Source organism: Pseudoliparis swirei, chromosome 12, assembly GCF_029220125.1.
Source record: "Pseudoliparis swirei isolate HS2019 ecotype Mariana Trench chromosome 12, NWPU_hadal_v1, whole genome shotgun sequence".
In the NCBI taxonomy this organism is placed as follows: domain Eukaryota; kingdom Metazoa; phylum Chordata; class Actinopteri; order Perciformes; family Liparidae; genus Pseudoliparis; species Pseudoliparis swirei.
In genome coordinates, this window is record NC_079399.1 from 1,925,083 (window position 1) to 1,939,121 (window position 14,039).

At 45.9% G+C, this 14,039-nt stretch overlaps 1 long non-coding RNA gene across 1 annotated transcript; it reads right to left on the reverse strand.

Annotated features, from left to right (window-relative positions):
• Positions 1-7,280: 7,280 nt before the first annotated feature.
• LOC130202217 (uncharacterized) lies at positions 7,281-10,404 on the reverse strand. The gene is made up of 4 exons (XR_008833310.1): positions 10,257-10,404; positions 9,843-9,902; positions 8,295-8,469; positions 7,281-7,585 (listed from the first exon to the last, which is right to left on the reverse strand). It is a non-coding gene; the product is annotated as an uncharacterized LOC130202217 (long non-coding RNA).
• Between the last annotated feature and the right edge of the window lie 3,635 nt (positions 10,405-14,039).

Consider the following 14,039-nt stretch of genomic DNA (forward strand, 5'->3'; position numbering starts at 1 on the left):
AGTATCAAAAGTAATTTTCTGATATTAAATGTACTTAAGTATTGAAAGTAAAAGTAAAAGTAAATGCTGTTAATAAAAAAAACAAAGGGTCAGAATTTTGAGAATTATGAAGTTTATTTGTTTGGGTGCTGTGGTCGCCATGAACAAGGAGTATGAGCTCGGATGAACTGAGCAATATATGAATACTATGAAATTACTAAAATATAAAAACACGATTAACACAGAAAAAAGCAGAACCAAAAGTAACAACCAGAATCATCACTTTAAAGTGAAAAATGTCTTGTTCATCTTCAAAAGAAGTTGATTTTCAAAATGGACAGATTTCAGTCTCGCTCTTCTGGGGCTGAAGACGAGTCCTGCGATGCTGAAGAGCCATTCACCTGGTGCAGGTAGAGTGTGTCTAGCTTCACAGGCCCTGGTGCAGGTAGAGTGTGTCTAGCTTCACAGGCCCTGATGCAGGTAGAGTGTGTCTAGCTTCACATGCCCTGATGGTGCAGGTAGAGTGTGTCTAGCTTCACAGGCCCTGATGGTGCAGGTAGAGTGTGTCTAGCTTCACAGGCCCTGGTGCAGGTAGAGTGTGTCTAGCTTCACAGACCCTGATGCAGGTAGAGTGTGTCTAGCTTCACAGGCCCTGATGCAGGTAGAGTGTCTAGCTTCACAGGCCCTGATGCAGGTAGAGTGTGTCTAGCTTCACATGCCCTGATGGTGCAGGTAGAGTGTGTCTAGCTTCACAGGCCCTGATGGTGCAGGTAGAGTGTGTCTAGCTTCACAGGCCCTGGTGCAGGTAGAGTGTGTCTAGCTTCACAGGCCCTGATGGTGCAGGTAGAGTGTGTCTAGCTTCACAGGCCCTGATGCAGGTAGAGTGTGTCTAGCTTCACAGGCCCTGATGGTGCAGGTAGAGTGTGTCTAGCTTCACAGGCCCTGATGCAGGTAGAGTGTGTCTAGCTTCACATGCCCTGATGGTGCAGGTAGAGTGTGTCTTGCTTCACATGCCCTGATGGTGCAGGTAGAGTGTGTCTAGCTTCACATGCCCTGATGGTGCAGGTAGAGTGTGTCTAGCTTCACATGCCCTGATGGTGCAGGTAGAGTGTGTCTAGCTTCACAGGCCCTGGTGCAGGTAGAGTGTGTCTAGCTTCACAGGCCCTGGTGGTGCAGGTAGAGTGTGTCTAGCTTCACATGCCCTGATGGTGCAGGTAGAGTGTGTCTAGCTTCACAGGCCCTGGTGCAGGTAGAGTGTGTCTAGCTTCACAGGCCCTGGTGGTGCAGGTAGAGTGTGTCTAGCTTCACAGACCCTGATGGTGCAGGTAGAGTGTGTCTAGCTTCACAGACCCTGATGCAGGTAGAGTGTGTCTAGCTTCACAGGCCCTGATGATGCAGGTAGAGTGTGTCTAGCTTCACAGGCCCTGATGATGCAGGTAGAGTGTGTCTAGCTTCACATGCCCTGATGGTGCAGGTAGAGTGTGTCTAGCTTCACAGGCCCTGATGATGCAGGTAGAGTGTGTCTAGCTTCACAGGCCCTGGTGCAGGTAGAGTGTGTCTAGCTTCACAGGCCCTGATGGTGCAGGTAGAGTGTGTCTAGCTTCACAGGCCCTGGTGCAGGTAGAGTGTGTCTAGCTTCACAGGCCCTGATGGTGCAGGTAGAGTGTGTCTAGCTTCACAGACAGCAGCACACAGTTGGGAAGCATTTCAGCAAGTCAACGTGATCCACGTCTCCATCCAGCTGTTTGCTGCTGTCACGGGCTTGAGATGACGAAGAAGAAGTCCTCTTCATCAGATGAACTGGACCTGGTGGCATCACCTAGCTGCAGGGAGGGTTCTTCCATGTGCTGCTTGATGTAGTCCATTCCTGAAATAAAGTGAGAGTATTATAGACATGATAGAATTAATAACACTTCCTAACATGTCATGACCCCAACCAACAGTTTTGTACAAAATAGTTTGTTTTAATTTGAGGTTTATACATTTAGTTTCATGCACTGTCCGTGCATCCAGAGTTGATTTGTGAATATGTACTTGTATCTCTGTAGTTAAACACAACAGTCCCAAATCAATATCGTCGCCATTACTGGACCGTCACTCTTATAATATTAATACAAATAATAATAATAATAATGCTGTAATGATTAGCATTATATTATAGCTAAGACGACTCAAATCAACAAATTCTCACAACTGTCAACACTTCTTCAGCTCATTAACTCGCTAGAGATCCGTCTGCTCCACTCACGCTAATTGTCTCATTTAATTGACGATAGCTAGCGAACGTTAGCCTAACGTACAACATGCGGAGGACAATCAGACACCTGCCTCCCCCCCTCCTGCCAAAGATATAACTTACTCCAATCCTGAGGACAACACTGCTAGATATCTTAACAGGTTTATGATGACTAAACATTTACGTTGCGGCTCATGGGGTTAATCTTAATTTACCTCAATGTGTTTCCTGAGGTTGGTGAGTTGTTGAAGGCCAATATCTCCGTAGCTTTCGGTCAGCATGAGAGGCACTTCATCCGGGAGGAAGAAACTTTCAGTCCGACAAAAGAAAAGAGTTCGCCCAAATATGGCCACGGACGTTGATCTTGGTCACCGTGGTTCTTCGAGTAGCTTCCATTGCTGCTCCACATGAAATGAGTCGTATCTGTAGCCGCTCGCTCGCTAACATCCTGGGCATCACTGGGAATAGAAAGAACGCGGCAAGGACCACTGACCCCCAACCTGGTGCTCGTGCTGCGTTCAGGTGCGCTGCGGTGTGTTCCACAACAGTCCCCGATGTGCTGCGTTCAGGTGCGCTGCGGTGTGTTCCACAACAGTCCCCGATGTGCTGCGTTCAGGTGCGCTGCGGCGTGTTCCACAACAGTCCCCGATGTTTCTCATGGTTATTTTTTTCCGTAGTAACGAGTAACGATACTGTTTCAGGGGAAATGTATCGTAGTAAAAGTACAAGTTTTCATTGCAAAATGTAGTGAAGTAAAAGTAAAAGTAAACAGAAATATAAGTAGTAAAATAAAGTACAGATACCCAAAAAAACTACTTAAGTAAAGTAGCGAAGTACTTCTACTTCGTTACTATACACCACTGCCCTTCTGTGACCTCCGGGAGACTATTTACCATGTTTTTAACGAGTGTAAGAGACTTTTGAGTTTCTTCACTCTTTTAACATTGGTTTTTAGTCTTTTTAATGTGGCTTTTACAGAGAAGGTTTTTATCATGGGAGCTGCCTACAAAAAAACGGAAAAAGAAAAGTGGCAGCTCCTTAATTTTTTATCCGGCGAAGCCAAAATGGCCATTTATTTAACAAGGAAGTCCCGGGTGGAAAACAGAGAGGGGCAGGAAGCCAGGGCAGTGTGGCTCTGCAACATCAGAGCCAGACTCTGGCTGGAGTTCAGATTTTATAAACACATTGGAGACCTGGATGCTTTTAAACAACGCTGGTGTTTTAAAGGTATTGTTTGTTCTGTGGTGGAGGAGGAGCTGGTGTTTGCACCGCTTTTTATTAGGTAAAGCATGTGTTTCTGTTTTTTAAATATTTTGTTTTGTTTGTTTGTTTTTATTTTAAACGACCCGATTTTTTAAAACACTTCATTTTTAAAGAAACGTAATGGTTAAAGAAATGTAAATAAAGTGTTTTTCAAAAATCAAAAAAAAATCTCCCTCTCTCTCTCTCCCTCTCTCTCTCTCTCACCCTCTCTCTCTGTGTACGTTCTCTTCAAAGGAATCTGACAGAAACTCGTATTGATTTAACATTCGGTTGATCGTCAACACAAAGAGAATCTCTAAATAAATAAATAAATAAATATATATATATATATATAGTTAGTTAGTTAGTGGCGGGTCCACAGCAGGTGGAGCAGCATGTGATCCGGTCTTGGCCTCGGTTCAGGTTCTGGCTGCAAAAGGTGTGAGACCCAAAACAGCTGAGGAAAGGTCACTCGAGGTCACTAGAGGTCACCAGAGGTCACATCAGGACCATGATTATGTAAACGAATGATTATAATGTGATGCTATTCATATAACATTACTAATAAGTTATTGAGTTGGTATTTATCTGTTTGGTGGAATGAAAGTGTGTGTGTGTGTGTAGATGTGTGTGTGTGTAGATGTGTGTGTGTGTGTAGATGTGTGTGTGTCGAGATGTGTGTGTGTAGATGTGTGTGTGTCGAGATGTGTGTGTGTGTTTGTCTGGAATGGGGCGGGGCCAGGGGACCCTCCTCGCAGCCGAATCTCTGAAAGAGACCTTGGTGAGGTCACGTAGACCTGGGGGTGGGGTTAGGGTTAGGCAGTGGCGTGGGCCATGGGCCCGGGCCTTCAGTGAGGTCCTACACAGTCCCACCTGAATTAATCCACCTCTCATTACATCATTATGACGCCATGGCTCTAGACACGATACAGGTAGACAGAGACGCAGGAGAACCAGGCGTTGCGTCACCTTGAAATTGACATTTTTATTCAGAGAATTGCAGGGGAAGAGTCCAATACAGTCCAGTTCAACTAATAGGCAAGAACATAGTCGAGTGCAACAGAGTTATGTTAATATTCTTCTTCTATCCATTTCTGGTCCACAAACTTTGAGCTTTAAGTCCAACTTTGTTTACAGTGTGTTCACTAAACAGCGCCTTGTCACCAGAGCAGCTTCACCAGGATGATGAAGATGACAGTTCCTGTTTAAACACATGACACAATAATGAGTCTTTTCAATATGTCCCTCTTGTTCTTCACCTGTTCGTTGTGCAGCTCCGTTGCCGCGTTGCCGCGTGTTCGTTGATCTGTGGATCCGCTCCGTGTCCCCAGAAGGTTTCAAAGCACCGATGCTTGTAGGTGCCGAGCCGTACTTTGGTGTCTCGTTGCTGCCTTGGTTAGACAACTCACGTTGCAAAGCCAGTGTGGCTCCAAACACCAAATCCATCACTAGCAAATAATAGGCATTCCCAGCAGTCCGGTGTCACGTAGGGCTGCAACTAACGATTATTTTGATAATCGATTAATCGGTTGATTATTCTATCAATTAATCGATTAATCGGATAAAAAAACAAAAACACTTTAATTTTCAACCCTTTATTCAAAACGGGGTCCGTACGGTCATGGAAAACCTGGAAAAGTCATGGAATTTTTAAATGGCTATTAGCAGGCCTAGAAAAGTAATTGAAAAAAATAAAATCCCAAAATATTTGGAAAAGTAATGCAAATTTGTTTTATTCAAATGTTAATTTACACGGTATATATACGGTATGCTTTGGAATTCTCATTGTTATTTTAGATTCTACATCTTCTCACTTATAGAAAGTTTTCACAAAATGTTTAATCATGTAAATGTGGTTTAAAGTCATGGAAAGGTCCTGGAGACCCACTGGTCACCATGGTGATGAACCGTCACAAACAGACTGACAGCTCTCCTCTCCTGAGCAGTGGTCCCCATGTGGCCCCCTGAACAATACCAGAGACGCGTTCCGATTTATTATTTTATTCACCTGGCCCGCTGCCGTTGAGATTGCAGTGAGACGCGGAAAAAATGTGAAGTGGTGCTCTTCGCAATAGAACATCTTTGATGGGACGTGTCGCGTCTCGGCCAATCAGCGTTCAGATGTCCACAGCGTTTGGGAAGTTAGGTTAGCTTGAATGTTAGTCCGCTACATCTGCTGCTGTCACGCTGCACGGTGTAGCGATACTAACTTAGCACTTAGCTCCGTGAATGTCTCCGACGATGTGAATGACTTCCGCATCCAGCGCCACGTGAGCAGCAGCAGCCAATTAGATTCATCAACAGAGGAGCAGCTCAGCGCTGATTGGCTCTCACAACGCATCGTTCCGTCTCTCCTCTCTCTCTCTTCGCGCGACACAACGAATCGATAATGCCAACTATTTTAATAATCGATTTTTATCGATTTTATCGATTCGTTGTTGCAGCCCTACCGGTGTGCAGAGCTTCTCGGAGCCTGAGCCATCGGTAGCGCTCGTAGTTGGAACTTTGAAAGTGGCGAGCGAGCCCCTTCCCCGCCTGTGACGGGCTTTGTAGCGTCGGCGTCGGTCTTAAAGTTCGTCTTGAGAATGGCCTTATAATTATATCCTCCACCAAATCGATATCTTCTCCTCCTTCCGCCATTGTGGGTTGAACAAACAGCTTAGTCGTACGCAAATTAATTCGTTTATCAAATTCACTTTCCTAGTTCTGAGGTTCTGCATTTACCTGCCCATAGGCCCCGCTTCTCAATATTGGTAATCCAATCAAAAGACGTTCACGCACTACGCCTGCTAGCTGCTCCTGTGCCGGTTCCGGGGCCTTCTAGAAGGCCTAGAGGAGCCAACTCTAAAGCTGATTGGTTGACATAACATTTTCATTCCCATTCACTTTAAGCTACCAGCGCTCGCAATGTTGATTCTGAAGGCCTAAGGGCAGATTTTAGCCCCCTGGCAACACACGATGGCTGAATATGATTGGATAAAAGATCTAACATAAAGACCAGCCCTCCAAATCTCAACCTGGGGCTGGCAGCAGCGCAACCAAGAGGAACGCTATGAAATTAAGAGAATAACTCTTACTCTGGGGAATCATTGAATACATATTTGTGGGAACATTTATTAAAAAAATATATATATATTCTGATGATGTTTAGGCCAGCAGAGAAGGCCTTGCTGGCCCTGACGGCCACCACTGGGGTTAGGGTTATGGGTGGGGTGGGGTTAGGGTTAGGGGTCGGGGTGGGGGTTGGGTGGGGTTAGGTTGGGAAAAAAGCGGGGTCCTCCGAGGAGAACAAAGAAGGGCAGGGTTAGGGTTATATATATATATAAATATATATATGTATATATATACACATATATATGATATATGTATATATATGCCTATATATATGTGTATATATACATATACATATATGTATATATTTGTATGTACATATATATATGTATATATATGTGTATATAAATATATACATATATATATGTACATATATATGTATATATACATATATATATGCACATGTATCTCCTCCTAGAAGCTAGTATTATTTAAATCTATCTCATGATATATGATATTCTCCATATGGCCATCCCATAATATCAATATATGTAAATATTGAAATCATATAAACTTATAAACCGATGAATCCAGTCAGGAATGTCATTTAATATTTCTTCTATTATGAACATTTATAATTTTCAGTCATAACGGAATGGATGCAGAAAGTCGACTCAGTCCTCCTCCTCCTCCTCCACCTCCACCTCCTCCTCCTCCTCCTCCTCCTCCTCCTCTTCCTCCACATAACAGCACAGAGCAGCGCCTCCTCTCCTCTGATCATTAGAGGGAAGCTACTCCCCCGAGGGTTCGGGACAATGCAGACGCACCTCCTCCTCCTCCTCCTCCTGCCCCGGAGGAGGAGGAGGAGGAGGAGGCACGCTGCTCCTCTGATGAAGGCCAGGAGGACCTGTGGCGGCTCGGTAATTGAACCTCGGGGACATTCTCTCACTCTACATCAGCATCCTGCTGGAGTTACAGGTCTTGCATCGCTCTGCTGTTTTCCTTTTTTTTATGCACGCCGCATTGCATCATGGGACGGGTCGCTGGTTTTGACTGAAAGGGGGAGGAGCTTCAACGCTGTGGAAACGAGCAGAATAACACAGTTAAAAGGCCATAAATCATAAAAAAGAAGAAATGAGAACCGGTTACATGTACGTGTTTTTGTATTATTTCATCTATGTGATCAAAGTTGCTCATCAATCTTTTATTTTTTAAATATATGTATAAACATTTACAACTTCTGTTAATGAGGACGGACTCTTCCTCGCTCCTCCTCCCAGGTGAGATAACTCCTGTTCTTCAGCTGCAGCACAAAATAAATAAAAGGCGGGCGGCCGGAATCAAAGGAGGCCGACGGGGAAACCTCCACCGGCTCTCCTCTGGCGCCCCTAGTGGACATTTGAGGAACCTCCTGTTCTTTTGGTGCGGTGCCCGAACAGAACCAGGCAGCCGGGGGGGGGGGGCCCGTCTACCACGTCTGTCCCCACAGATGGCCCCCCCCCCTCCCCCTCTCTGGCTGGACCCGGCGCTCCGCTGGACGCGTCGGTGCCAAATCACTGCCTGGCAACCCCCCCCCCTCTCATCTCATCTCCTGTACATAAATAACAGCAACAAAACAACGACAAGACACCCGGGGCGGGCCACCTGATGGCTGTCGGTGTTTGGTGAGCCCCCCCCCCTTTAGGTCGATCCCTTAAACCCTTTTCTTATTTGTGTTGTTGACACATCCAGCGGGTAAATTAACCAACGGGCTGAAGGACTCGGTGTGCGGCGGCCGATGACTCACTCTGCATGAGGCCGGGAGGTCGATTCCCCGGCGGCGCGTCTTGGCACCTCGCTCGCCGCAGAGAGCAGCCGGTTGGTTCGCGCTGCATTAGCGCCGAGCCCTTTGTTCTCCCGAGGGCGTCGGAGGGAAGCTCAGAGGCAGCCGGGCGGAGGGAGTGTTTCCATCCCTTTGCAAACTGATGAAGATGAAGAGGACTCACAGTTCAGCTCCAATGACGTCCTCCCTCTTTGTCATGTTTAATTTAAACGTGGCCGCTCTCTCTGACTAAATGCTTTCATGTGCGACGCCCAAGGAAACGAATCCCTCGTTTCACTTGTGAAGTTCTCTGGAGAGCGACGTCCACGGAGAAGAGGAACAGTTTCATGTCGCGGCAAAGTGGAGCTCTCCAGGAGTGAAGAGTTTTAAAACCTGCATTCTCTCCACTGACCACCAGGGGGCGACTCCCTGAGAACTTTTGCAAATTAAAATTCCTAAAAGAGCGACTCGAGAGCCCAATGAGCTGGAAATGCAAATACGGCTCACTTAGCGGCTAACGTTACGGCTCACCTAGCGGCTAACGTTACGGCTCACTTAGCGGCTAATGTTACGGCTCACTTAGCGGCTAATGTTACGGCTCACCTAGCGGCTAACGTTACGGCTCACCTAGCGGCTAATGTTACGGCTCACTTAGCGGCTAACGTTACGGCTCACTTAGCGGCTAACGTTACGGCTCACTTAGCGGCTAATGTTACGGCTCACTTAGCGGCTAATGTTACGGCTCACCTAGCGGCTAACGTTACGGCTCACCTAGCAGCTAACGTTACGGCTCACTTAGCGGCTAACGTTACGGCTCACCTAGCGGCTAACGTTACGGCTCACTTAGCGGCTAACGTTACGGCTCACTTAGCGGCTAACGTTATGGCTCACCTAGCGGCTAATGTTACGGCTCACCTAGCAGCTAACGTTACGGCTCACTTAGCGGCTAACGCTACTTCTCACAGCGTCACAACTACGAGCCTGATACACTAATTACAACCTATCAGAGCCGCTGATAGTTTTTTTATGGTTATTTAGTTTATTACCTTTATACATTTTCCACAATTCATTCTTATGATTATAAATTTCATAATTTTTATATTGAAAAATGTCGACCTTCTATGACCTATGACCACCTGTGACCTTTTGTTACCTTATATGACCTTCTATGACCTTCTGTGATGTTCTACGCTGAAATGATTAGTTGACGAAGCAGAAGTTAATTATAAAGTAAAAAATTTGATTTCATTGTTAACTGAACATTTTTGTAACCTTTGTAATATTTAAATCACTGTTAACTTGCGAATGAACCCAAGACATTCATAGCAGATTAATAAACTCCGACTTAACACTGACTGTACACTCGTATTATTACAGGAGTAAGACGACAAAACTCTTTTTCTTAAACTGAAAGGTTTTGCGATGCTTTTAAAACACTCACATGTTGTTGTGTCAGTAGAAAGCCCCCCCCCCCCCCCCCCCGGCCCGGGGTCCCCCAGGAGACCAGCTCAGCCCGGCCCTGTGGACGGTTACCTGGCACGGATGTCTCAGGGTGATGATGTCACAGTGGCGGCCGAGCTGTTGAAGTCCAAACTGACGAGTAAACGCACAACAATATAAATACTGCAGCACCAAACTACTTCAAACAACACGAGAACGGAAGAATTCACAAATCAGTTCAGTGACTTTATTATAAATCATGAACCAAACGGCTTTAAGTTAAATGACAAATAATATGAGATTCACGGTGACTCACTGCAGCTCCTGGCTGAGGGGTCACCGGCGGCTCACGGGACGCGACCCCGAGCACCAAGAGGACCTGGCTGTTGTAATTACACTGTTTGGCCACTAGGTAACGAGACCTTCAAAGCCCATCAGCTCCACCTATCAGATCCACCTCCGGACCCTCTGGACCCTCAAACCCTCCGGACCATCCGGACGGCTCACCTCAGATTTCCTCCTCGAGCCGCGTGGACCAATCAGAACAGCTCTCCTGGCCTCCTTTCATCCCGAGTCCCTTTTTCTTTCATTATGACTGAAAATGGACTCCAGTGTGCTAGCAAGCAGCAACAGCTTCTTTAGTTGTAATCCTCGCCCCGAGCCGCGTCCTGTGCACTGAGGCGAGCAGCACCTGGTCCTCCCCACTCGCCGGCCTTCAGCGGCAGCTGACGATACAGCCCCCCCCCCCCCCCCTCCGCCAGGTGGTTCCACTTGAATCACATTAGCTAGTCACTGTAGGGTTAACACAGGCCCCTCCCCCCCGCCATCTGCCTTTCAGTTCTGCAGCGAATCTAAAGATGGAGCCTTTTAAAAACTCGTTAAAATGAAGAAAGCGCTCCGACCCGGCGCTGGGTAATACGGAGCAGGACGAGCTCCTTGGAATCCAGGGCTCATGTTGGGGGGGGGGGTCGGGGGGGGTGAATGAGGGGGGGGGGCGGTGGGGGGTCCCTGCCGGCTTAGTCGTCCATTTGTACAAAGAGCAGAGGATCATAATAGAGCTTTTCATGGAGAGACACAACAGATGGAGGCCCGTCGGAACGAGCCGGAGAGCGAGACTGTACGTCCGTGTGGAGGGATTCACACACAGACACAAACAAGTGGCGGCGGCGGCGGCGGCGGCGGCGGCGGGAAACAAAAGCGTTATCGCCCTCAACACAGCTTGAAAACCCTGAGAGCGGAACGGCGCGTTCAGGGCCCAGCGATCAATACTCATTTGTAAGAAGGCAGATGTACGCGTGACATTTAATGCAGCGCGGCGCCGCTCACCTCCTGTTGCTTTGTTGTGGGCGCCGGCGTTGTTGTTGTTGTTGTTGATAAGGTCGATGTTTTAATGTTTGTAAAACCAACAACCTTAACCTTTATTCTTTTCAAGGAAGACGCCTGTTGTTCGTTCACGGGGGAGAAAAAAATAGATTGGAGGGGTTCAGGTGACACTTCAAATATTAGCTTTGATTTAAAAAGTAGGAGCTTTATGAAAGAGAAACGTATGAACACACATGTCCGTGAAGGAGCTGCATGGGGTTTTCATCATATTTATTCTGCATAACAACCTTTAACTCCGTTTTATAGAAGCTAATACATTAAATAAATAAACAATCTTAATATGTTTAGTGTATTTTTAGTGTGTGTTATAAATAAGTTGTGATAATAATAGTTGTATTCCCTTTTGGTGGAATTAAATGTTAAATAGAAACTGACTTTTTTTCTTGAAGAAGAATTTTTGAAGAATTTTTGAAGAATTGCCGAACTCAATAAATACTTTTTGCATTCGGCACCTATAAAGTGTACATTTGTAACTCTCAGTAAATGTGTTTCAATGTTCAATAACGTTAAGTGATGGCAACTTATAGTTTTCCAAGAATTTTCCAAGATTTTTTCAAGATTTTTTCAAGAACATTCCCAAAGAATTTACGATTTTTTCAAGAATTTCCAAGAACTTCTCATTTAAAAATACTTTTCCCAATATGTTATCAATATTTCTTAAATATTTTTTAACAATATTTTGTAAATAATTTGTAAATAATTTTATTGCGTTCGGCACCTTTACATTTTGTAGTGTAAACAATTTGCTTAACTTTTTTAGTCTTTAATTAGGTTTTTATGTGATGGAAACTTTTACATTTCCAATAATTTTAAAATAATGTTTCAATAATTTTCCAATAAATTTTACATTTCCATAACCCACCAAAAACTGCCCAGTTAAAACAAATCTATAGATTTTTTTTTCGTCATTAAATGAAATTCCAATTTTACAAAATACATTACATATAAAACATTTTTTAAATGCTCTCTCTTTCGTCATTTGACCTTTGACCTTAGACCTTTGACCTTGCGGCTCTGTGACTGAAGACACTTCTTGCGGCGTGCGGCCTGACCGGAACAGCTGGTCAGTTACTGAGCAGCACAGCGTCGCCTCGCTGGTAATGGGATTAGATCAGTAGGGAAAGCCGGGGGGGGGGGGGCTGCACACTAAACCCTAAACCCTAAAAGCCGGAGGGGTCCGCTGCAGGGCCCAGTACTGCAGGTATGCCAGTCAGCAGCTTCCTGAGCTTCCACAACAAACAGCGGAGACAAATGGACTCAAATCAAATCTTAACCTCGCAAAAAATAAATATATCTACTCGCGAACTGTCGCTCAAGGTCACAAGGTCACAAGGTCAAGTGGATGTGAGCCAATCAGTGGAGAGAAACGAGGTGAAACGTGGACTGAACTCTGAGGTATTGATGTGGTCACTTTTATGAGTACGGCCACATGGTGGCGCTATCCCCTCTAAAGAAACTAGATTTTTTTCGTGAAACATATTTCCATTTCATTTAATCTGCGTTCCCACTTCCTGTCGGTCCATAAGTATTTAATACTTTAATAAATATCGACCCACACTGGGCTCTGATTGGCTCACAGCAGCTCTGTCATCATCGCCCATCTTGGGGGAGGGGGAGGGGGAGGGGGGCTGAGAGTGGCATCAGTACAGCTGCCGTTTGAAGTGGACGTCTCACTTCCTCTGCACTACCGCCTCATTTCACACTCACAGCTCCGGCACTCTGCCGAGGCCAGAGAGGATTGTGGGGGATTGATCGGAGGGGAGGAGACGACGCGTGAGAGAGTATTGATCCCCGATGAAAGGTCCTTCATCCTCGTCTTCATCACTCAGAGACCCAAGGAGACCACAGAGGAGGCTGGAAGGACCAGCAGCTCTCAGCTAGGAAGAAGGAAGAAGGGAAAAGAAAGATGGAAGAATGAAGAAGGGAGAAGGGAGAAGGAATAGGGAAGAAGGAAGAAGGAAGATGGATGAAGGAAGAAGGGAGAAGGAAGAAGGAAAAAGGAAAAGAGAAGATGGAAGAAGGAAGATGGATGAAGGAAGAAGGGAGAAGGAAGATGGATGAAGGGAGAAGGAAGGAGGAAGGAAGAAGGAAGGAGGAAGGGAGAAGGGAGAAGGATGAAGGAAGAAGGGAGAAGGAAGAAGGGAGAAGGGAGAAGGATGAAGGAAGAAGGATCAAGGAAGAAGGAAGATGGATGAAGGAAGAAGGGAGAAGGAAGAAGGAAAAAGGAATAGAGAAGAAGGAAGAAGGAAGAAGGAAGGAGGAAGGAAGAAGGAAGGAGGAAGGAAGAAGGGAGAATGAAGAAGGAAGGAGGAAGAAGGAAGGGAGAAGGGAGAAGGATGAAGGATGAAGGGAGAAGGATGAAGGAAGAAGGGAGAAGGAAGAAGGATGAAGGAAGAAGGAAATCGGAATAGAGAAGAAGGAAGAAGGGAGAAGGATGAAGGAAGAAGGGAGAAGGAAGAAGGATGAAGGAAGAAGGAAAACGGAATAGAGAAGAAGGAAGAAGGGAGAAGGATGAAGGAAGAAGGAAGGAGGAAGGGAGAAGGGAGAAGGATGAAGGAAGAAGGGAGAAGGATGAAGGAAGAAGGGAGAAGGATGAAGGAAGAAGGAAGGAGGAAGGGAGAAGGGAGAAGGGAGAAGGATGAAGGAAGAAGGGAGAAGGATGAAGGAAGGGAGAAGGGAGAAGGATGAAGGAAGAAGGAAGATGGATGAAGGAAGAAGGGAGAAGGAAGAAGGAAGAAGGAAAAAGGAATAGAGAAGAAGGAAGGAGGAAGGAAGAAGGAAGGGAGAAGGGAGAAGGATGAAGGTAGAAGGGAGAAGGAAGAAGGGAGAAGGGAGAAGGAAGAAGGATGAAGGAAGAAGGAAATCGGAATAGAGAAGAAGGAAGAAGGGAGAAGGATGAAGGAAGAA